The sequence below is a fragment of the Rhincodon typus genome, chromosome 32, assembly GCF_021869965.1.
Source record: "Rhincodon typus isolate 14 chromosome 32, sRhiTyp1.1, whole genome shotgun sequence".
Taxonomy (NCBI): Eukaryota; Metazoa; Chordata; class Chondrichthyes; order Orectolobiformes; family Rhincodontidae; genus Rhincodon; species Rhincodon typus.
This window is the reverse complement of record NC_063363.1, coordinates 15,103,271-15,130,249: the sequence shown is the minus strand read 5'-3', so window position 1 is coordinate 15,130,249 and position 26,979 is coordinate 15,103,271.

Below are 26,979 nucleotides of genomic sequence, written 5' to 3'. Positions count from 1 at the left end.
CAACTTTACCTGGTTGTAACAGACTCAATTAACTACTCCTTTAAGAGTGAAGCAATCCATTCTAAGCTATAGTGGGATCTGGACAGCTTTGGCAGGTGGTACATAAAGTAATCTGGTAAACCTGCCCCAGAAGAACAATAAGTCCTTTTACCATGGATATGTACAATAAAAGCAGTAATCTTAGAGACATACTACAATGACCACTACGCACCACCCACTCCCACCCGCCACCACCCTTCCCCAACTAACTGACAAGAATTGATGGATCATATGGTTCAGGCTGCAACAATATAAAATCAGCCCGTCTGTGTTCCTCACAAAGAACAAAATGGTGAAAGAATCCTAATAAAGGCAGCAGCCTTGTCCAAACTCTACTGTGCAATCTGAACAAGATCTAACCAAAACACATCTTTCACAATCAGTCAAAGACATAGATAAAAGATGGACAACTATCATTCACAACTAATCAAAGCTGCAGATTACTTAATGTAGTCACAGGTCCATTAGGAAGTTTAGGTTTTACATTATCCAGTGGCTACCTTTCATGTATAAGTATGCATAATGAACAACAACACAAATGGATAACGCAGTCCATCCTGACCCTATAAAGATCTAGACCCCACATTTTGTAATATGAGAATGAGATTCCATCTTTGCACACCCGCCAACCGCAAATGTTTCAGTGGTTTATGCAGGAAACGCAGTCTAGGTTTGATTCCCAATCTGTGTTGAATTCAGTGATCTCAGTTGAGCAACGATATGGGTGGTATAATTGACATCAAAACTCTTATATTAAGAAGAAAATAATGACCAGGTTTCTGATTTCTATCCAAGACTCCTGCATATATGTATCTGGGGTGGTGGGTGAGGATGCGGGAATGTTAGCAGAGGACAGATCAGGTTCAACTATTTGATGTTCTCAAAAATAAAGGATACCATATCCAACATTAAAGCTTTGAATACAACATTAGTTTGATAATCTAGGGTTGTCGTGACAGAGGATTTAACTTCAAAAGAAGATGTAGTTCTTCAGATAAAATGTTAAGTCAAGAAAGTGTCTACATTTCTTTGTGTTACAAGGATTTTTAAAATATTTGACGTTAATTACAGTTTCAATATGGAAGAGGAGAAAGGACCTCTCCTAATATCCTAGTCAATATTTCCCTCTCAATCGAAACACCCTTTAAAGAAATCAGGTTAAATATTTATCTGATAGTTACTTGAGGGCTTTTAAAAATGGTTGATCCTCCCCTCATCCAGGCGCATTCTGTAATGAATTTTTCTTTTTGGTAAGCATGTATGTGGCAGAAAACCAACATTCTATGAAAGTGTGTTGTTAGATCAAATGTAGGAAGAAGTTCTAAGAATTAGCAAGCAACTAAGAGCTGGAGTCAAGACTCAGAAAAAATCTTGTGGAATCTTCAAAAGTGGGAAGGTTGTTGATTGTGTTGAGGAAACATCATGAGAATTTCAGAAGAGCCTTTAAGCATTAACACTTCACTTTAACTGAATGAGGGTTGGAAACTCTATAGCAATATTTGCTTCACACATGTCATGCCTCACTGGGTAGCGCATTGGAAAACAATCCTCACTCTTCCTGGAGTCATCAGAAAAGTTAAAGATTTTTTAAAGTAAACCTGACTTTCATACTCGGGATGACAATAAGCACAGACCAGGTTTCTGTATGTAATAAGAATAACTATTTATTACATGTCAAGAGTCTCTAGCTGCTGATAAACAATAATGAATTGTCCGTATATAACTCTACTGGTTAAAACTCTAAACACTTGTATAAGCTCCCCCTTACCTACACTTATCGACAGACACAGGAAAACAAACATAAGGGTTATGGGAAAACAGAAAGACTGAGGAAGAGGTTCAGTGGTTGCTGTTCTCAGGGTTTGCTGAGATGACCCTTGTACTGAACAGTACAAGATGCTTCTCGATCTTCCTTCTTCAGCTGATTTCACTTGTCTGCATGAGGCAGTTTTTATATTATGGAAAGATCTCTGACTTATTAATTAATAGTCACAACATACAGAATCTGCTGAAAGAAAATAAATTGGTTTTCTTCAGGCTCAGAAGTAACTTTTATGACAGAGAACAGGTCAGTTCTTGAGCTTGCAGAGATCTGCCAGATTTTCACTATCTTGTTCACAGCTCCACGCTGTTCAGCTACCTAGGAGCCAGTGACATAACTGCTTTTATAACTTGTCACTAGTCTACAGTCCAATCAGCTACTTGTTGCTGACAAAACTCTGTCCATTCATTTCCTCCCACTCTGTTCTAGCTTGTCTGAAGTAAACTTCCACTACCAGGTAAACAAGTTGCTGTGTAAATAGTATTTACAATGAGTGTCAAGTTACTTGGTCTTCAAAGAAATACAGCCATCTTCAACAATCCTTGGTTTTAAAATCATTTCGGTACACAATCAAATATAAAAGAACATAGTTTATAACATATAGGACATAGTTTATAACATATATTTAAGTAAAATTAGAATTCAGGAAAAAACCCAGGGACATAGTGGTTTTGTGAAGTTAACTGCATTAGTGAATAATTGCTGGATTGCAGTATCAGAGTCAAGAGGAACATGAACCCAGAATATAAGGATGATCAACCAGAACAGGAGCAGTCATTCAGGCAGTCAATGGTGGAATGGCTTCTGAAAGGGAGTTGCAAAGCCAGAAAGACAGCAATGTCTGGGTGGGTGGAGAGAGTTATCTATTGGAACTGTTTTGCTCACATTCGCTATTTGACATGTGCTCTGGGATGCTCATGGCATGTTAGCCGTATTTACCACATACTAACTGTTAAAAGTAAGTTGCGCATTTAATGTAGATTGTGTTACAATTCTAACTTATAAAATGTTGTTTGTTAAAAAAAACCATGGAATCTTTATTTCGCTCTTTGTGCACCGTCTCGGCTGTCATAACATTGTATTCCTCGCTCTGTTCTATTACCTTAATGCACTTTGTATGGTATGATCTGCCTGTATTGCATTCAAAACAAAACGTTTCATTGTACCGAGGTACATGTGACAATAATAAGTCAAATCAAAATCTTACGGCTTTATTTTCTTAGACATAAGCTAGTCCCTTGGATTTCACCCAACTATAAAACAAAGTCAATAAATGTGGAGCTGGAAAAGCACAGCAGGTCAGACAGCATCCGAGCATCCCGGATAATCTGATTGTAATATAATTTGTGATCTTGTCTGGGATCATGAGTAAAATTCGTGGTTTGGTTGGGGACCATAATATAATTTAAGGTTTTAGCAAAGATTTGTAGCTCGGGTTATGGGTGAGGCTGTTGACTTGCTCACCGAGCTGGCTTGTTTTCATTCAGATGTTTCGACACCATGCTAGGTAACATCATCAGTGAGGCCTCCAATGAAGCGATGTTGTTCTGCTCCACTTGGAACTTATACTGTCTGACCCATTATAGTGAGTAGAGTCATTTCTGGTTTTGTTCTGTATGGGTTTGTCTATTGGGGTCAATTTCTACATGTTTGTTGATTGCGAACCCATACAGAACAAAACCAGAAATGACACTACTCACCATAACGGACCAGACAGTATAAGTTCCAAGCGGAGTAGAATAACATCACTTCATCGGACGCTTCATTGATGATGTTACCGAGCATGGTGACAAAACGTCTGAACGAAAACAACCCAGCTCGGCGAGCAAGTCAATAACCTCACCATAATATAACTTGAGGTCTGATCTGGGATTAGTAATAGAATGTTGGGACTTGCTGAGATTAAGGTTGCTTAAGATTTTCATGACAAATTATACTCAACATATTAAAAAGATCATTTTGATTATTAGTTGCTATCATTTTTTAAGAAAGAAGATCTGAATGATTTGTAAACAATGATCAAGGATAGATTAATGGCATTAGCTGAAAAGTAGGATATGTAATTAAAAGCAAGAGCTAAAAAAGAGTAGAGTTAGTGAGGTAATTACACAGCATCTGGGATTGGAAGAAAAAAAATTTAACCCAGGTCAAACACAACTTATGTGGGCTAGAATTCAGTTTCAGAAAAATACCTTGAAGTAGAGAGACACTCAGAGACAGGAATACAGAGACAGCAAATTTTAAACTTAAACAAACAATACAAGAAATCAGGAAACATAGTGGGAAGCATCAAGACTATGGGCAGGATGAGAGTCTAATAGTTCAAATGAGGGGAGGTTTCCCATTCAGAAATCTGATTAAACCAAACTTTGTCCTTTTGTCCTTAAATTTATAGCAGAAAGGGTAGAGAGATATTTACTCCCATTTGAGAAAGTTGCTGAAAATCTGAAGTGGTCAGGGAACTTGCAGGTTCTTAAGCTTCAACATACTCTGACTTAAGCAACTGATGCTTATTTTAGGCTTTTGAATGAATATCTGTCAGATTATGAGTGTTAAAATGCTAATTTTAACACCAATAAATTTGTTTATGAAGCCGACCAATTAAGATCCAGAATAATAAAGACAAAACTCAAACAGACATTTATTAAATTTGTTGGGAAAAACTGGAACATTATGGGATCGGTAATTTTATTCATTGAAGTTTAAACGAAGTTTTGAAGATGAGCAGGAAATCACGTTTATGGAAGAATTCAGCAATAGCATTCCGCTAACAATTAAGTCTTACTTGGATGAGCATCAGGTGTCAAGTTAAAGCAGCTGCTACTCCAGCAGATGCATGTGATATTTCTCACCAACAGTTAAGTATTAGCACGTTGTCACATGGAAACCCCGAGGAATAGTCAAAAATATGAAGAATTCAGATCTGGTCCAGGTAATAGAAAGAATAACAGAACAAAAGTAATGTGAGAAAACATGTATGTTTTCATTGCCGTAAAATAGGGCACGTAAAAGCAAATTATTGCAAGGAGAACGGTAAACTGGGAGGAGAAATAGGAATGCTTATGGAGTCTTCAGAAAAGATTGCGCGAATAAAGGGAATGATTGTTAAACCAGTGGTACTGGCACAAGTGACAAGAATTTTCAAGGGAGAGTTGTTTCATAAAGTGAATATTGGAAGAAAACCATTGCATTCAGTGTTTTCAGACAGCGGTGCCAAGGAATCTAAGGGATTTATCTTTGGAGAAGTCACTTCATTTTTAGCCAAGAAAGTGCCTGAAAAGATTGTTATGCAAAGAGGTCCTGGTCTAGTTCAAAGCTTAATGTTACCAAAGGGCTTGGACCTTTCTTCAGAAAGTTTCCTGAATCACAATGTATTAAAACAGGTACTGAGGGTAGGAGTGTGCCTTCCCAATAGCATAAAGTAAATTTAAATTATGCTCTTATAAAAGGTGTCTTTTGAGGTTGCAGTTGTTCCTAAATTGCCTATTAAGAACATAGAATTTATATTAGGAAATGGTGCAGTGGGCAGAATAGCTTTTCCACCATCTGGAAAGCAGTGTCCTATTCCAAAGTTATTTTTGTAATTATAAACTTTTTGCCAATTGAGCAAAGGATTGATTCAGGCAATAATGGACAGTGCAGTGGTTCTACAAAGGCATGTAAGAGTGCCAAATAAAGGTCTTTCGATGGAAAGGAAAGAGGCAACAAAGTGACATTGAAAGGTCAATTACACTTGATGCCAAACGAGAGTGCTGGCCTGTGTTGTGGCAAAGTTATAACAGTAGGAATCTAGGCAAGTTGGCAATTCTCAATAGAACATTTAAACCCTCAGATGATTTGTAGGTTGTAGTTTGTGAATTGCGTGGGAGACTACAGTGTTGGAAAGGAAATTCAAAGTCCAGAATGAGGAAACCACGCATACGGCTCAAATACAGCATGTTTGGAATGAGATCAGGGGAAAATGGAGGATTAAGAAGTGTGCAGAGATCAAATCCAGGAAAAACTCAATGTTCTTAAATCAAGAAAAAGATGATTGTTAGCACATAAGACTCAAAATTAGAAATTACCCCTTTTAAGTTCAGAAAATGAATTGAAATATGGAAATACGCCTACAATGGGCAAAAAGAGTAACAATTGGACTGTGACAGTAACTGAGACAAACATTCTTTAGAGTTAAAGAAAGGGTGTAAGAAAAACTTTGGTGCAAAGTTACGTCAATGATATGATGTTTAAATCCTGCTAATCCCACTTCATACATGTACTTTCTTTAGTGAGTTTAGCTTTTATAGCTTTGCAAATATGCAAATTAAAAGGCAAATGTATCATCTGCAACAAAGTCCTTCTTCAAAGTTTATGACAAGAACTTGCCACATTTTCAATGCCATTGTTAAAAAGATCTTTTCTTTTCTTTTAAAAGGGAGGAACATGATAAATTCTTCTTTTTTAGTAAGCTTTCTTTGTGCTGAAAACTTACGTTCTGTGAAAATAGCTCCATTATAACTTTGTTGGGTAGAAAGTAGCGAAGAAGCAGCTTTCGATTCTGAATAGAGCAGAGTTTATTGAAAGGGTCTCCAATAGGTCACTCAGAATTGTTTTGGGAATCATTGCAAAGTAGTTCCATAGACAAAAATGTTTGCAAAATGAGGCAGGGGCTGGAACGATTTTAGGAATACTGATTTTTTTAATTGTCCTGTAGGAAAAGACAAGCGCAGTTTGATGATTCTGTTCTGTTGGAACAAACTCAGGAATTAGATCTGGGAATTATTAGGCAACTAGGAGTGGGAGTCAGGACTCTGAAGTAGTTTCACGGATATGCAAAGGTGAGACTGTTTCTTGGTCTACTTGTGTACTTGCCTCATACAACTGAGCAATATTGCCAACAGAAGAATACATCTGGCTCAATGAAGCTAACTGTTCTGGTGAGTAAGTATTGGAGTGCAATTTCAGAGTCAAGGGAAGCATGAACCCGGGACAGGAGAGTGATCAAATGGAAAAGGAATGCAGTCATTGAGACAGTCCATGACAGAACAGCTCAAGGCAGAACTTAAAGGTCAGATCAGCAAAAGTGAAAAATTATAATTGCTTGAGAACTTTAACAGGTTTTGGTAAGCCATCACTCCATTAATATAGGAGTGGAATTAGCAAGAAAGCAGGGAGATCTGTCATGATCGCACTTGCTATTTGATGTGCATTGTGGGGTGTTTAATCACAGCATATTACCCATGTAATGTGACTTCAGGATGGTACATTATCAGATTGCTACGAGGGTCAAGATTTTACAGAGTGACTGCAGAATATTCTTCAGGGTGATGGTGAAAAGCCAGAGGTCGTGGTCCACATTGTTATCAACAACTAGCTAGGAAGAGGGATATGGTCCCACAGTCAGAATTTCACCGAATACAGAGCCACCTCATCTGTGCCCAAAGCAGCTGTTCTTTGAAGAAAGTCCATTGTTCATAACAGTTAAACCCGTTACAGCTTATCCTGCCATCCTTCAGCTCTGCTCTTGCCCCAGTGAAGTCTTCTCTTCACTAGTTAATTATTCTTATTCTGTTGTCCTTTGTCCTCTTCCCTTGTCATCCTAAACCTTGTGATATTATGATCACTATCCCCTAACTGCTCTCAACTGAATCTTGGTCAACTTTGTTCTCCAGAACCAGGTCTAACACTGCCTCCTTTCTTGTTGAACAGGATACAGTTGAAGTTCGTTCCTTTAAAAAGGAAAGGAAGAGCAAGAAAACCCACTGCTTCCTGGATAAAAAAAAATGTTAAGATAAAGAAGGAGAGTGTGCTCATTGCACTTGTCAGACATAACATATAACTGAGAACCGAGCTGAACAGAGGCTCAGAGGGAAGTGCAAAAAACAAATAAGTGTAGCAAAGAGAGATTTTAAGAAAATGCCTGGCGCTAATGTTTGGATGAATCCCTTCTATAGCTCATAAACATTAAAAGAAACGAGGTTCTAAAAGGAGGACTCAGGCCAGTTAGGAATTTACATACAGTGGCAGGGGCATAGCTGATACTTTAGTTAAGAATGAGATGATGCCTCAGCTGTGGTGACAGAGGAGGAAGCCCAGTCACTAGAAGAATATAAAATTGATAATGAGGTGGTATTGGATAACTGTTAATATTTAAAGTTGATAAGATACCAAAACTGGATGAGATGCTTCTAAAGATATTGAGGGAAGTGATTGTGATTGTGCAAATTGTAGAGATATTGGCAATAATTTTTCAATTTTGCCTAACTCAGAGGTGGGGCTGGGGGACTGGAGAATTGTATAAAACAAATATTAGGTCTCAGCTGAAGTATTCTGTTCATTTCTGAGTGTCATACTTTCGGAAGGATATGAAGGCTTTGCAGAGAGTTCAAAAGAGGTTTACAAGAATGGTCCCAGGGATGAGAAACTTCAGTAAGAGGATAGAATGGAGGAGTTGGAATTATTTCCCTACAGAAAAGATTTGATAGAAGGCTTAAAAATAACGAGGGTCTCGGCAAAGTTGACAGGGAGAAGCAGTTCCTGCTCTAACAGGATTGTGAACAAGACCACACATAGAATCCATAATTTTTAAAAGAAACAAATGTGATGAGAAAAATAACTTTCATAGTGAGTAGTTAGGGTCTGGAGTATAGTTCTGAAACTGTGGTGGAGACAGGTTAAATGAAGGCATTCTAGAAGGTATCAGGTAATTACTTAAATAGAAACAATATTCAGAGTTATGGGGAAAAGACAGAAGAATAGCACCAAGTTATAATGTTCATTGACAGAATAAAGCAGACTCAATGGATCAAATAGCCTCCTTCAGTGTTGTACCAATTTTGTGATATATTTACTGGGTGTTAGAAATAACAATGCATGTGCATTGTAAGATTGTATTACTGTTCTAACATGTGTAATGGAGTACTGTTGTTTGTTCAAAACCATGGAATTTTGTGGCTTTATACTTTTAGCAAGTCCTTTGATTACACCCTTAGTCTACTTTATAAATAAAGGTTACTGGTCCCTAACCAGACTGCAGCATGATTCAATGATCTCATTTGGGATCATAAAGTAAAGCTGACAGTCTGGGATCATAACAATGTATAGGCCAAAGAGTCACTAGATACTGAGCAGGAATATGAACTCTCGTTGAGTCTACTCCATTTCTGGATTTTTAAAATATGTAGTTCCTCAACAAGCCATTCGAGGGAGCTCTCCTGGATCCTCTTTAAACAAGTTAACTAAAATGGCACTACCTGCTTTTACTGCAAGTATAATCTATGGAATTATTACAAAAAATAATTTGGCCACAAAGTATGTCAAGGAGAGGTGATGGCACAGTGGAATTATCCCTGGACTATTAACTACTCACGGTTAACCAAGGTAGTCAAGGAAAGTATCAAATCAAATCATCGGGCATATACAGTGTTGAAAATGAGTGGTATCCTGAACCAGCAGCAGATGACTAAAAAGCAAAATGAAGAAGGAGGAAATTGAGTGTGAAAGTAAGTTGAAAGTGTAATATAAGAAATGTAAAAACAAACAGAAAGAGCTTCTGCAGATATGTAAGGAGAATAGCCAAAGGAAGTGTGGGACCCTTGAAAAATGCAACTGGGGATTTGATAATGAGGAGCAGGGAAATGACAGGTAATTCAAACCAATATTTTCCATCAATCTCCACAGTGGAGGTCAATATAAACACCCCCAAGAAAACAGATAAGTAAAGTATGAATGGGAGGAAAGATTTTCATCATGAAGGACAACGTATTTGGCTAACTATTAGATTGAAGACAAATCACCAACAAAACATTGGCTGTGTCCAAAGTGCTTTAAAGAAAGTGGCTGCACAGCTATTGCAGGCATTGGTCAAAATACTCCAAAACTCTCTTGATTCTGGGAGATTGGAAAGATGCTAATTTGACTCCTCTGTTCAAGAAGGGAAGGAGACATAAAGTAGGAAACTGCAGGCCTGTTAGCCTAATATCTGTCATTGGAAAAATGCTAGAGTCCATTATTAAGGAAGGAATAGCACGACATTTGGAAACGCTTAATGCAATCAAAGTCAACATGGCTTTGTGAAAAGGAAATGGCATTTGTGAAATTTATTAGTGTTCATTGGGGATATAACAAGCAGAGTTGATAAAGTGAAATGATTAACTATAGCATACTCGGATTTCCAGAAGGCATTCACTAAGATGCCATTTACATGACTATTGAAAAATAAAGGAGCTCACGACAAGAGGGAGAAATGTATTGGCCCTATTCCTGCATAAATAGAGGATTAGTTACTAAATGGCCTACTCCTGTTCCTATTTCATTTGTTCTATTTAATCCAGCGACCCAAACATATGCTGTGGGGAAATAGGTTTGAATCCCATCGTGCCCAAATGGTGGCACTTTGATCAAATAATAAATCTGGAATTTTAAAAAAGAATACTAGTCTAATGGCAACCATGAGAAAGTTGTTGTAAAAACCTACATGGTTCACTAATGCCTTCTCAGAAAGAAAATTTCCTGCCCTTACCTGATCCATCCTACATGTTCCTCCAGAGCCACAGCAAAGTGGTTGACTTCTACCTGCATTCAGTTCAAGGGCAAGTGGGGAGGACAACAAACGCTGGTCAGCAATGCTCACATCCCATGAAAGGCTGAATGAAAACAATCTTTAATCTCATTAAACACATACTGATTTTCTGTGTTGACATCCTAAGTTTGACATGGTCTTACATCATCCAAGTACATCTACATTATTCATGGCACTCAACATTTCAAATCATCAACTCAGATTATTCTTTAGCTTATTTTCATCCAATCCAAACAAATTCCTTTTCCTAAATGCTGAGTCCTTGAATAATCTTCAGTAATATTCACTGGACCCTGCCAAGTCCTTGATGAAGTTTCAACAATGCAAACATTAAATTTTGAGCAATAACTTACACAAGGCTATCATAAATTATAATCAGGATACTATCCAATCTGTACCATAATCTGATATGATTAGGCATCCTTAAAACATCTTCAAACTGATTGGACACCTTCTCTGAATAGTTCATAATTACATCATCTGTTAACTCCCCGCTCTAAAATTACTTTTCTATCTTAAATCATGTTTTCTGACACACTGACCCATTATAATCACGTAGAAATCTGCTGTTTCTTTGCCTCTTAATTGATCAAAACACTTTGCTCATTGCCCAACTACAAAGCTGAAATGCTGACTTTTAAATCCAAGAAGGCAGCTGACACCGTATGGGAGGCAGTGAGTGAGGGCTTGCACAGACAGGAAACAGAAGATCTGGGGACTGGGAGGAAGTGGTTGGAGATGTTGAGGTGGGAGTAAATGAGGCAATGGTGGTGGGGTGTAAGAGGACTAAGCAGTAGAAACGGGTCAGAAAGGAGGAAAGGCAAACATACCAGTGAAATTACATCATGTGTTTTTGTGAACTACATTGTTGAGCTGTCCTATCAACATGATAATTGGTCAAACTGGAGATCATCAATGATTATACATTTTTGCTGACTGAGACCTTTTACGTGTAGTGTCTTATTGGAACTTAGAAAATAATTGAATGATGGACCAGAAAAATAAACTATGACAGGGATTTAAACTCCAAACTTTTGTAGTTGACTCTGATGAAGAGACCTTCCAACATTTCTGAGGTTTTTGACTTTAGAAAGGGAACAACTAAGAAAAAGGATTTGAAACTACTATTCTAGGAAACTAAATGGGCCAATGTGTCAGGGTCCTAATTTTATTACAAATAAGGGTGTGCAAACATGGATCCATTCAGCTTGTGGTGTCTTATGATTAATTTTACCCTTCAGGCAAGATCACTAGTTGGTGAATAATCTAATGGTTTGGGATTTCAACCAGCTTTAAAATTATAAGTGCAAAACATAGCCATACAGTGACATATTGATTATTTAATTGATATGGATTGATTATAATGAAGCTAGTAACTGCATTATCACAGTGTAGATGATGCTAACTGATGGACCTTGGTCTTTTTTATTTCACAATTCTTACGTTAGCAGAAGCACTAGTCTTTTCTCCCATCTTAATAGCATGTCTTTTGGCACTGAAATATTCTTTCCAAAATTAAATAAAGGACACATTGAGTCATTGAAACCTGGTCCAAGTCAGTCATTAGGAAAAAACAGCAATTTTCCCAGAATTTGATTCATCCTCTGTCTTTATATGTTCTCTTTATTCATTAGGGACAAAAGAAATACACTAATCATGCCAGCTGCCATCATTGGCTCATATACCACCAATGTATCATGAAGTCATAATGACAGGTATGATTTGACAGAGCTCAGCCTTAAGTGACATCAAAACAGAATAACAAACAAGATTGATTATTGGAATCACTAGAACCAAAATGGTCAAGTTTCATTTTCTAGATTTTCTCAGTGATGAATATCTTAACTGTGATCAGTATTACGATGTATTAAATGTCAAATAAAATGCCAGACTTATTTGATCTTCCCCTGGGTCTAATTGTACACAGGGTGGAAATGTCTACTTCTCATAAATGTATTGCTGGTGTAGTTCTAATAGACTGTTAATCAGATTATTGTGACAAAGAGAGAAAAATGTAAGCATTCTTGTAGTATGTTGATCAGAATGCCAAGATTGAAGCTTGCTCTTTGTAAATATGGCCTATGAGAACTTTTACATTTATAAAGAAATCAATATTTGTAATCAGCTCATTCAAAAAAATGGATCCACTCCAAGAACCAATATGAAGCAATGCATCAGAATGAGTTTAATTCAGTAACTAGTCACTAAAGGGATCTCGACTGAATTTTAACTAACCACTGAGCGAGGCATGTACTGAATGTTTTTCACAAGTTCAGGCCAATTACAGGGTAATGTTCTGTAAGCTAAGACTACTTGAGAATTCCTTTTCAGGACGTGAAAAGACTAACAGGACCTGATCCTGATGAAAAATGAGCTCAGAAAAGGAGCATGAGGAGAAAATAAATGATAGAAGTTCTGTTTTCTTTGTAACATTAACAAATCCAGAAACTTGATAAATGATGAAAAAGGCTTGATGGCCCAGATGACAGCAACAAAGTGATGGCACATACCTTTGACCTCACACAAAGCTGCCCACAAAGATGTGGCAAAGTCTTGGTTAAGCCTCTATTTTTCCCAACATTAGCTTATTTCTGGTGACAGCAATGTGAAACTTGTGGCAACCAACAACAGCAATGATATCAACCAATCACATTCAAAAATGATCATGGACAAGCAGGAAACAACAAATAGGTCTCATCTTTCTTTTAAGTAAACTGAGGATTGTACAGACAACTGAGATGAAAGTAGAAGCTGATAAAGAATAAAACACTTCTTTAAAATGTTCTTATTATTTCAAAAATCAATGGAGTTTTATATTATTAAATGAAGAAATTTGATATTCCACAAATGTACTTATTTTCTCTCATCCGGAAAATCTGTACTGCAATGATTATGAACTTAGAATTCTATTAAATACCAATTACATCTTACTCAACAAAGCATAATGCTTTGAAGGAATTTTGACATCAAGAATAATTTTGAACAAGAATTTCACATTATTTCAATGATTTTTCTAATTGACTTTCATCTGCAAGGAATTTGATAATATACTCTAAGAAATAATGGGGATTTTTTTCATGATGAACACCAAATATATGAATGTCAGATGTTGCTGTCAGTTTCATAGACTAATAATGGTACAGGCTGACAGTTTTACTATCAATACGACTGCAAGATTCAAGTCAATGGTTTTGGGTCATCTCTGGCGTTGTCAATATAAATATTCAGTCTATTAAACAATCTGGAGTTTACAAATTAATTCCAAAAGGGTAATCACGACAGACTGGACAACATTGTCAGAGAACTTCCCTTGGAACTGAAAAGGTTGAGGCAAGGAGATGAAATGGGAGACAGATGATGAATAAACCTGTTTCTCACCCAGCAAAACTGAATGTGCGTTTTGGAGTTGGTGATGGAGTGGTGCTAGAGCTAGATGTAGAGATTTCCAAAAAGTAACTCTGGGTCTTTTGGTACTTTACTCGTATGGGATGAAAGTCATTATTCACTCTGACTAACTTATGCCCCATAAATATTTAATCTGTCCTCATAGAAGTGAACACACCTTCTTGCTGCTGACAAAGGATGGGCTAATTGAGCTATTTTAAGAATGCTCAAGCCACCAAAGGGAAGTTTGGTATCGAATAAAATGGGACAACATTATAACACTGAGCACAAGTATTAAACCTTCCAAGATCTCTTTCAAAACTGAGTGATTTAGGGCAGGTGGAGTTGTTAGTGTATAATATCTACACACATTCTACAGTCGAAGCCAAAAAGTTAAGAATTGGTTGTTTTTTTCATATATCTTAATATTGAATCATTGAATAAAGAAATAAATAAGTTCCTTTATACTTTGGCTCAAAGCCATTGACCAACAGAATTAACTTGACTCATGTAATTCAACTCAACGATCATTCCTCAATGATTTAATAGTGAAGAAAATAATTTCTCCAAAACTTTGAGTTTCTGCCAATTAATAGTGTAAATTCACTATGCACTGAAGTCACAAATGCCAAGTGATCACAATCTCCAACAAGATAGAATCTAATCATATTATGTTGACTTTCAAGGACATTATCACTACTGAACTCCCATCATTGGTAGCCTTGGTGTGACCATTGACCAGAAGCATAATGGGACCAGCAACAAATATTGTGACTGTGAGAGCAGGCGATAGGCTGGGAATTCTATAGTGAGTAATTTGCCTCCTAACCTCCCAGAGCTTGTTTTCCATTTACAAGACAAAAATGAAGTTTGTGATGGAATACCTTCCACATGCCTGAACGAGCACAACTTGAACAACACTTCAGAAGCTTGTATCATTCAGAATAAAGCAACTGCTAGATTGACACTCCATCCGTCATATTAAATAATCACGCTATTTGCCACTGAACACTCTAGCTGCAAAATATACCAACCACACAATGCACTGATTTGACTTTGCAAGACAATTAGAAATAGGCATTAATTGCTAGCCTTTACACCCATGAATAAAATAAGATATAAACAAAACTATTTAAGTAAGGATTCCTTCTGATTAACTATTTACTGGTGCACATATGGGTTATAATACAAGTCCTCTGGTAGAGTAGTGGCAGTGTCCCTGCTTCTGGGCCAGGGTTCCAGATATATCTGAACTGAGGAAGGGAGACCTGACCCGAAACATTAACTCTGTACTTTCCTTCACAGATGCTGCCAGACCTGCTGAGCTTTTCCAGCAACTTTGTTTTTGTTCCTGATTCACAGCATCCATAGTTGGTTTGAAGGCTCCCATATGAAAGCAACTCATACATTCACACAAGAACAATCATTGGAAATAAATGTGGATTCTGGAGAGATAATTTTGAATATCTAATTAAAGAGTAGAGGATCTGACTCATAATTAATTATCTCTCAAAGAAAAGTTATTGAACACAGATTATCCAATCATTTACCTTGTTGTTACTTGTGGAACCTTGTGAGTGCAAACTATCTGCTCTAGTTATACAGTGTTTCTATGGGTGGCACGATGGCTCAGTGGTTAGCACTGCCGCATCACAGCGCCAGGGACCTGGATTCAATTCTAGCCTCGGGTGACTGTCTGTGTAGAGTTTGCACATTCTCCCTGTGTCTGCAGGTGCTCCGGTTTCCTCCCACAGTCCAAAGATGTGCAGGTTAGGTGGATTGGCCATGCTAAATTGCCTGTAGTGTTCAGGGATGTGTAGGTTAGTTGGGTTATAGGGGGATGGGTCTGGGTGGGATGCTCTGAGGGTTGGTGTGGACTTGTTGGGCCTAAGAGCCTGTTTCCATACTGTAGGGATTCTATGATAACATTGGTTAAAATGTGGAGAGCTCTTGTGCAGTGGTAGTGTCCCTACCCCAGACCAGGAGGCCTGGGTTCAAGTCCCAGTGTGTAATAACATCTCTGAACAGGTTGATTAGAAAAGTAGGTTAAATTTAAAAAATTAAAAAGATCTGTGGTGCAGTGGTAGCGTCCCTATCTCTGAGCCAGGAGGCCTAGGTTCAGGTCCCACCTACTGCACAGGTGTGACATAAAATTGCTGAATAGTTGATTAAAAGTATTTTTTTTTTTAAATTGTTAAATATGTTTGAGAAGCCTGAGTTCATAAAAAGCACCAAAACCAGCAGGCTTTCCTCTGTCTTCCTTTTGCAATACTGAGGGTTTTCTTGTGTGGTTGACTACAGTGGGGTATTTGTAGAAAGTGATGGTAGACAAGGTACATAATGTCTCCAGAGATATCCTGGATTCTTTCATGAATGTGAGCATCATAGCTTGGCCAAAATATCTTGTCAATCCCTAATTACCACTGAGGAGATGTTGGCAAGCTACCACCTTAAACTGTTGCAATCTGGAGTGGATAGGAGCACGGTGTTGTTAAAGGAGTTGCAGGATTTTGATCTAGTAACAGTGAAGGAATGACAAATTAGTTCTCAACCAGAATGGGATGTGGCTCTGAAGGGAAATTGAAGGTGCTGCTATCCCCATGTATCTGCTACCCTTTTCTTTTGAGGTAGCAGAGGTGGTGCATACGGAAGGTGCTTTGGAAGGAGCCTTGATGAATTTCTGTGTTGCATCTCCAAGCTGCTGCACTTTGCTGCCACTGTGTGTCAGTGGTGGAGCATTTCGCTAGGCCCTTTGATGCTCTGCTTAGTCAATCGCTACCTTGATGTCAATGGCAGTCATTCTCTCATCACCTCTGTAATTCAGCTTTTTGTCCATGTTTGAACCAAGTCGCTGCTGAAGTCAAGAGTTGAGTAGCACTAGCAAAAACCAAATACAGCATCAGATAGCAGGTTATTTCTGTCTAAGTACCACTTGACATCACTGCTCAAAACACCTTCCATTACTTTGCTGACAAGGGAAGACTGACAGCATGATAATTTAGTTGGATTGGATTTGCGTACTGGACAAACCTGGGCAATTATCCAAATTGCTGTGGTTTACAGTGTTGTAACTGCATCTGAGCAGCTTTGTTAGGGGCGCAGCTGTTCTGGAGACAAAGTCTTTAGTACCATTGCTGGAATGTTATGAGGGTCCATAGCCTTTGCAGGATCAATGCCTTAAACCATTTCTTGATAACATGCCGATTGATTTGAATTGAATAAAATTGGCAAACATGATGGTGGGGACCTACAGAGGAGACATTTCAAAATTTTTTTCACCTCAAAAATACGCAGTGCAGAAAATAGTATCTTGCTCAGCAAATGATTAACCACTACAACAAAAAAACAATTTTTCCTGACACCTAATTGATCCTGAGATAAACATTCACATTGGTTCATATTATTTTTCCTGCCTTGAAATCCTGAGCCTACTTGTAAGTGAAATTAAGATTCATTTTAAAAAAAAGTTTGGCAACTTTATATAAAGATTCTGTCAGCATCCTTCCATAATCACTGCAGCTTTGAAAACATCAATTCAAACAATCAGTAGTACTGACATGAAAGTAATTTGCGCTCAGAAACTGATAACTAAACTTTAGCCAAATGTGCTTTTACAATGATTGTGCCTCTCTTAAAATCTGTTGTTCTGCAACAGGATAGAATGTTTCTCCTGGTTTATAACCTGGCTCCTACTTCAAATGGAGAGAGATATAGGACTGAGATTCTTTGGTTTGTAGTCTGTATTGAACGGGCACTGTTTAGCAGCAATTGACTTTCTGTCCCCACCATCAAGAAAACTCACTGTTCAAGCTTTAATCCATTTGCTGAAAGCTGATCAGTGACTTTAATGATGAATCAGACCTTGATGTTGAAGGAACATTTTGCTAGAAACTGCCAGCCAGAGGCTTTCCTTCGCTCCCAACCCTACCTTGAATGGGCCCAGCTTAGGACAAATCATAGAATCCCTACAGTGTGGAATCAGGACATTCAGCCCATCAAGTCCACAACGACCCTCCAAAGAACATCCCACCCAGACCCACCTCCCCCTGCATTTCCCATGGCTAATCCATCTAGCCCGCACGTCCCTGGACACTGTGGGTAATTTAGCACAGCCAATCACCTAAATGGCACATGTCTGGATTGTGAGAAAACCAGAGCACTTGCAGAAAACCCTGGCATGCACAAGGAGAATGTGTAAACTCCATACAGACAGTCACCCAAGGCTGGAATTGAACCTGGATACCTGGTGCTATGAGGCAGCAGGTGCTAATCACTGAGCCACTGAGCCACCGTGCCCCCTCCCCCCCCCATGGAGGGCACCCCCTTTCAACCCAGTCAACATGTTGCCCTGATTTCCCAGCCAGGAAACAGACACATTTCTCACCTACCAGAAAGCCAGGTAATTGGGCTGGTGGCGAATTGAATGCATTAAGTAACTGTTAATTGTCCATATAAGGACCTTAGTTGTTGGTGAGTCTGAAATGGACTTTCTCACCCAGCACTTAACTGCTAAGGTGGTGAAAAAGGGGCTAATATTTCCTCAGGACCAACATGCCCAATTAATTACTCTCCTTGGCCCCTTTGTCACCACCTCTGGGGAGAGAAAAATTTTGTTCAGGGTTTCTATGTTTCATGTTGATGGCCTTTTAGCACAACTGAAACACATTGTAAACCAGTAGAAAGGAAGAAGAATAATAAACGGGAAGCTATGCAACAAGATGGAAACAGGAATGATTAAACGACAAAAAAGATGATAGTGAAGTTAAAAAAAAGTTCTAAAGTTTTCTAATGAAGCTTTCAGGAAATTTTGTCATGAATTGCTGTTACTGTCGACAGTGTGAATTTTAATACAAATCAGTTTGGTGCAAATTGCCTTTCAACTGAGATTTTACTGCTATTTTGAAGCAGTTAGTCACCTCTGCGTTGTACAATGCTGGTCTTTGGATTACATTTTAATTGGTTATTTATGTTGTTTGGTCTTTTTCTATCTTATCACTGCATAAAATGTTATGACATATTTCAAATTAGACAGCTATGCTTGAATTCCTCCCCAGTTTGGAAAAGATGCAAAAGTTGTACTTTACAAATAGTTTAATGCATAGGCTCCCATTTTTTGTGGATAGAAAGAATATTTGTACACGATGTATCTGTTTGAAAATAGCGATGGCCATTCTCTGGCTGATCCTTGGGAAACACCAATTATGCCTACACTCTATCCAGCAAAACTATAATGGACCGTAGTGGAAACACATAAGATTTGGTTCTAATATTTGTGCTGTGCAGTCTGTTTCTTTAAGATTTTGCGTTAAATTTTTTAGGGTGGAAATAAGTAACTGAGATGCTTATGTCCTTGAGTGTTTAAAGAGGTAACATTATCTTGAGTGGCAAAACAGATTCTTAGAAACAGATATGCTCACTATTAGCTCACAATAGAAAATCAAAACTGCTTCAGAACTGATTTTACTAAATCTCCTATAAATGTCTACAGAAGTATTAAAATTCCCATTTTTCCCTCAAAGTATAATTTCTCAATTAGTTGTCAAAAGCAGGAATTAGCAGATGAATAGTTTCAAAATCTCTTTTCACAAAATCAACTATGTCAATTTGTTGGATTTCAGAGGTCAAGGACTTAATGTTTTCAGGAAATGTCCAATAGGACCTCTGGGGAGGAGTATCATTGAGAAATAACATTATCAAGCTCCCTCAGCTTTCGTCCCAGTGCAGGAGATATTCTTACATTACTTTCCCCTGTCATTCATTTTCTCCTTTCTGCAGATGTATTTCATTTCATAAGGGCTTCTTTTATGGATTTGGCAAAAATAAAAAGCTGTCAAACATCAAATTAATGATAGATTTTTTTAATATAGAAAATAACTTTCATGATACATTTTTGCACTTAGTATTTAACAAGTATATTTTACTGTGTTAACCAATTCCCAAGAAGCATATTTCATTGTCCAGTACAGACACCACCCTGATCCTAATTAGGACAAACATCATTATGAATAAAATTGCAGATGTAATACCCTTTGTTTTTATTCACATAAATTTGAATGATAGGAAAATGATTGCTGGGAACACTGGGACAGGAGAGGCTTCACCAGACAGTACTATGGAGCAGAACTTTCAAAAAGCTGCAAAATTAAACTTAGGATTTTGTCATCACTCTGATAGGATGCAACACCATTCCAAATCTATCAAGCATATTCTAATTTATATCAGTACATGACTTTTCACTGGGACTCCTCCTTTCAACACATGGCTCTTTAGTAAGCGTAGTCCTGTGACATTCGTTAAACAAGCCTCCCTTTCCTCATGGAAAATACTAAGGCTGACATGACAGGAAGTAAAAATTTTGGTAAGTCTCCAGTTGGAGTGCTCCGAAATGGCATATGTTACAGAAAATACACAATATTTGAATTCAGTTCAGGAGTTTAATACACATTCAGGGCTTGAAAGATTGTGGAAGCCATTTGAGCACAGCCATTTCAATTCTTGGAGTAATCTGAAGCCACTTGAGATATAACATACACCAAGGTATCATTAATTCTGATTAATACTGCAAGACCTTTATTGTTTGTACAGTATTATAAGTGATTACTTTGTGTGAAAAGAAGCACTGGGCCTTGTGTTTGTTATTTGATAATTAATTTATGAACCAGTTACCAGTCACCAGTCATTCATTTACTCATGGCACAATTTGGTAGCCATTAAATCAGGTGCTTTTTTTTGTTGAATAAACTAGTGTTATGATCTCAGTTGAATATAATAATAGTCACCAAAACCTGTGGCTGCATCCTGACAATTACAGAGTCATAACAAAAACAGACCCTTCAGTCCAACCAATCCATGCTGACCATAATCCCAAACTAAACTAGTCCCATCTGCCTGCACTTGGCCCATATCCCTCCAAAGATTTCTTATTCATGTACTTATCCAAATGTCTTTTAAACATTGTAACTTTACCCACATCCACCACTTCCTCTGGAAGTTCATTCCGTACAGAAACCACTCTCTGTGTAAAAAAAAAGCCCCTCATGTCTTTCTTTTAAATCTATCTCTTCTCAACTATAAAATATGCCCCCAGTCTTGAAGTTATCTACACCCCTTGTGATTTTATAAACCTCTGAACGTTCACACGTCAACCTCCTAGTTAAGTGAAAAAAGTCCCAGCCTATCCAGCCTATCCTTATTACTGAAACCCTCTAATCCCAGCAACATCCTGGTAAATCTCTTCTGAATCCTGTCCAGTTTAGTAATATCCTTCACATAACAGGATGACCAGATCTGCACACAGTATTTCAGAAGAGGCCTCACCAATATCCTGTACAACCTTGTTGGCACAGCAAAGTAGATTGGGAACTTTTGAGTAGAATTTTACGAAGGTACATTTTGGCAGAAATGTGTGCCTAAAACCCCGAATGGGAAAGTAAAGTTTGTGGACAGCCAGTGAACTGATGTGGGAATTTTAATAAATCTAAAAGTAGGGGGAACAATTTCAAGACAAAACACTTTAGCAAAGTTACAGAGGTGACTGTGGGCAACAAACTGTAGTGCGAAACTTCTAGAAATTTTCAATGAAAGTCTCTTCCTCCAGTGACAGATCTCCTCTACATTTAAAGAAAACAGGAAAACATGTAACTCAAGTGAGAGTAAACCATTGTGACTGACACAGAGTATCATTTCACCGGTGAGAAAATACTTTATAGCACTTGTGTGTGCATGTCAGTTCTGGATCTTCTCCATTCAATACCACTCCCATAGCATCTTCTAGATGGCCTGTGATGTGATAATTGATTTGCTGTGGGGAATTATCACTTCACAGCCCACACATGTCTCCTGAACGTTTTTAGACATAAAATTACCCAAAAATAAACAGAATGCCACACTTGCTGACTGTCTGGGACCAATTGAATTTTCATAGGTTCTGGAAGCTACTTTCAGTACTGTGTCAAACATGTGCCCTTACACACAACATTTTCAGAATTTCCTCATTTCTAACCATGACACAGAATTCCTGCATGTGTCTCTGACATGAGAAACAGTTGCTATACTGTTACAGCGTGTCCATTCCCACTGTGTCATTTAAACCCAAATCCAATCACAGGACACCATGGGAACCAGCAAAAATATTCTTCCTATTAGAAGTTGGCCTTACTCAACACTCCAATGTTCCTGCCAGGATCAGGGGAAACTAGTTTATTAACCAAAGATGTTCACAAAAATATATTTTACTACAGGAAAACCTGCAATTTATATTCTGGCTTGCAATTAAGGAAAATTTTAAATAATGAACTGTTGAGTTTGGTGTTTTCAGCTGTTCTGAAAGTTAAACGTGAGCAATTTAGCTCAATTAACATCTGATTATGTGCAGTTGAGATGAGATTATGCTGTACTTGCCAATATCTGCTGCTATTCATGGAAGCAATTCTGAAAAGCATCAACTGTGGAAGGTTAGTCTGATACTGTTCCACGTCATTTCTTTTTTGCTAAAGATGCTGGTACAATATGCTGTCTTTCAATCAATAATAAAAATTATCTGTAAAACTGGTCAACGGCTGAATTTAATTTATTTTTTAATATTCTGCAACATTTCTTTGCTCCACATGATACCTAATTATAGACTTGTTTACTAACAGATTGTTTGCCGTCAGTCTCATTCAAGCACCAAATAGTAATGTATTTGTAATGTCGGCTACAGTCGTAGTATGTAGTCAGATTGTCAGGTCTATTGATCATTAAGCTAAATTTCTTTTCTGTCATTTATATATAAAAGGAAATAATATATAACTACAAAAAGTCATCTATATTCAGGGTTCTATGCACAAGTTTTTCCAATTTTATCCCATGGTAGACACTGCCACTTAATTGCAAAATTCCTAGGTAATCCTTTCACAGAGCAGCTTCATTTTTATTCCCTTGTGATCCTGACACAGCAGAAGTTCTAAACATGCAGTTGTATTGTTGCTCAGCAACTGCAATTAAACTTGTGTCAGTAAATCCAACGAGTTAAATTTATTCTCGATCACTAAGAGACAATTACAACATCTACAAAAACATTATCCAACCCAGTGAGAAATCTCTCAGCTGTAAAATAATCTTTTTCTGAACACTACCTCCCATTGATTACTGATAGTTTCATTTGACAGTGTTTACAAGATGCTGCTGAAAATGTGCCAGACACATCGTTGCTCTCGTAGAATGTACTTCTTTTTTTCAAGATGTCGGGAAATGGTGGAAAAGCAGGCAAAGAGTAAGGGCCTAACTTTGATTCATCTAATTCCTGAGAAATGTCTCACTTAACCCAGATGTGGACTAATAGCAATACGAAAATAAAGCTCAGAGCCAATTTGCATTTCTGTCCAAAGAATTAGAGGTTTTAATCAAGTGCGAGTCCAAGGAAAATCATGGAAGATGGTGGGGCATTGTTTCAGAAAGATATTTTCAATTAGGAGATTGTAAATGTGCCAAGAGGCTTGGGCAGCCTGTATGTAAGGGTTAGCATGAAAGCAATATATCCTTTATTACAGAAAATGGCAGAGAAGAATCTCAAATATATCATTCCTCATATTTGGTAAAAAAAAGTAATGTTGAGAATGGAACGAAAGTATCAAAGACACGGATGAATCTTTAAAATCTCCACCTTAACTCTTCATCAAGGCTTATTATCTAAGCTACAACAAGAATAAATGATAGCTAAATTTGACCAGCTGAATAGCTTGATGTCAATCCATTAGGATTATACTAGTAAGTATGATTTCAACTTCCTATTGGCATTTACCCCAGTTACTGAGTCAATGTATCAATATTTTCTTCCAATTATGAAAAGAAATCAAACATCAAAAACATGACCTACCATTTGTAAATATTATAACCTGTTCGGATAAATTATGATGCCTGTTTGGGGCAAGTCAGATTTACCATCACTTAAACTTAAAGGCTGAGTATGACAGTAAGTAATTGGGTCAAATTGCAAAATATGTAGAGCAGTAAACCTTGTTCCTCCAACACTGCATGCTGATTTTAAATTTGCAGTAGATTTGTGTGAATTGTCAAGATTCATTCAGAATTAGAATCATTACATACCTGAAAAATTAGTAACATTTGTTAGTCATTCCTTTGAATGAAATAAATTCTGTATGCTTGCAGTTAACAGTTTCCACAATGTACAAAAATTTAGGAGAAATTCAGCAGGTCTGACAACACCACTGACCTGTGACTTGGTGGAGAAGCTTTGAGGACTCAAGAGGCAAATGACTCACCACAGACTTTCTAGCCTCTAACCTGCTATTGTAGGCATAGTATATCGATAATACCTCATTTTTATGTAAGATTTTAGCTTTGTTGAAGGACGGAATAGCTAACACAAGGAAAAGAGTAGGGCAATAAAAGTATTTTTTGGGTGGCAAGTTGCAACTAGTGGAGAAAACAGGGGTCAGTATTCAGGTCCTAGCAGTTCATAACCTAGTTCAATGACCTGAATGAAGGGATTAAATGTATGGGAATTAAATTTACTGATAACACAAGAAAGGTGAGTTTTCAAGAGGAGATTAAGAGTCTATAAAGGGATATTTAAATAGGTTATGGTTAAGTGGGTAGGCACTATTTAGCAACTGAAGTATAACGTAGGAAAATATCAAGATTTCCACTCTGAGCTAAGAATAGAAAAGCAGTATATTATTTCAACGGACTCAGATTACAGAACTTGGTTGTATGGGAGGTTCTGTGTGTACTGCTACAAAAATCACAAAAAGATCATTTGATTAGTAAAACAAACAAAACCTCAGTGTTTATTGCAAGGGACAAGGAATATATAAGCAGGTAATTTTTACTTCAACTGTATCAAGTCAAGTCAAAACACCATAGGGCTGCTCTCTCAATAGGGAGAGACAACTGGTGGTGATTTAACCTAAGGGCCACTCTCCCTCAGACGAGGGTAAAGGTTGAAGAGGGGAGTCCTTAATGGTAACTTCAGCCTGTGTGGGAATTGAACACATGCTGTCAGCATCCTACTACTTTGCAAAATGACTGTCCAGCCAACTGAGCTAAACTTATCCCAAAATTGCACACAGTATTCAAGACATGGTCTCACCAAGGTCCTATACAGTTAAGACCATGGCTTGAATATTGTGCACAGTATTTGTCTACTCATGTGGAAAAGGTCAAAATTGCATTATCATTAGTTCAGAAAAAGATTTGCTTGACTGGTTCCTGGATTGAAAGGACCACAGACAGGTTAACTGTGATCTATTGGTTGACAAAGCAGATTTGTCAGACCACATGGCCTACTTCTGCTCTTAAACCAATGGTACTGTGTCCCTAGAAACAAATCCTAAGGCCTTGAGGTTTACTGTGTATCGTCAAGTCATAGTCAATCTAGTATTAAATTTGACTCCCAATTTGTGCCAAAAAATCCAAACACTTTATGTTTACCACCCATTCACTGCTAAATTCAAAGTTGCCCTCGTGCAAATCTATTTGATAGAACCGTAGAATAATGCAGCCTTGAAGGCAATTGTTCGGCTCAAGTAATTTGAACTCTTTTTGTGTTCCTTTTGGGATCAAGTTTGGCAGGAACAGTCTCTGCCCTTGTCCATGTGACCTAGGGAAACTTAAATAGGTACCGACAGAAAGGAAGTTAAGACATGAATGCCATGCGGCTAGAAACAAAGAAGGTATAGCAGGGAAAGAACTGGGAAGATACATTTACAAGGAGCTGTTTCTTTAAAAGGGAAGAAAGCAGAAGACAAGGTTAGAGAAAGGATATGAAATAGATAATTCCACTGCTTTCTTTCAGTCTTCCCACAGCTGACTGGAGCATTTAATGTTGTTTATTAAAGATGTCTGATTAAGGAATCTCTGGGGAATTAGTGCCATCAAGAGTATCCTGAATGTAGCTAAGGAGTGTGCATTTGGGCGTCAACAGTGTCTCAGTGGAGTAGAGCTACTGATGGATGACTCAAGGGCCCAATTCATTGAGTGAGGAGAGTGAGAGATCCTATGTATTGGAAACCAAATTAGAAGTACTGTGAAATTTCATGTGATAACAAATGTATTTGGGGAATTATGTGAATGCTTATAATTTTGTGAGATAGAATAGCAGGAGAACTAAAACTGTGTGTGATTGAGAGTATGTGGTCATTTTAAATATTTTGAATATAATTTAATTTTGAGGATTTTAGTTTTGAATTTTGAACTACAGGCGTATGGGTTTTCTGTGTATCTGAAGGCATTTTGATTACATTGGGAGAGTTTCAGCAAACAAAGTAAACAATAATGCATTATGCTTTCAGATAGAAGATTCAGGACTTGTCTTTTGGACTTAGGCATAAACACACCACTTGTAAAAAGAAGGTTTTTTTTGTTGGATCTGACTTGCCCAGTAATAAAATCACTTAGGATCATAACATTTGTGTAATTTATAGTTTGTACCGAATGTAACTTCCCTGGTAATTCATGTTTCATTTAAGTTAAATATGACAAATGTTAAATTTAAAAAGTTAGGGAAAGTGAAATCTTGTTGGCATTTCCTTCATTTGATAACTTTAGTTATTTTGTTTTATGGTTCCTCCACAGGATTCATAACATACTCAGCAGACCCTTACCAAATAACCAAGATGATGAATATGAACATCTTTCCCTCAAACAACAGAGAAGAAAGAAATGATGTTTTCAATTAACTTTGATGTGAATCTCAATTTTTCTATGGCTAATATATTCTGTATTCAAAACTTTTCGTCGTGTTCTTGTCTCAAAGAAAATTAAAGATATAGTTAATAGCTGCCTGAGACCATTATGATTCTCTGAGCTCGATTCAGTCTGAGGTCACTGACGCAATGGCACAGACTGAAGCAAGTTTCAAATTCATAGCCAACTATGTCATCGACAGTTGTCAACAAACCAAACCAAAAAATGTTTTGTGGCATCAATATCTATCAGCTGTACTTCAAACAATGCCAATGAGTGATCTAAGGTCATGGAAGGCAGCACTCAAGAGTTTCCAATACTTGGGTGAGAAATCTTCTTCAACGTGCCTCAGAGGGTTCAAACACTGAATGAGGAAATAAGAAAACATGGAATATCTTAAAGGAAGCAGTAATTGGGATCTCAATATAATTTGGCAGTGGACTTGGAAAGTGTCAGGACTGTTTCACCGTGACTTTGCCAAAAG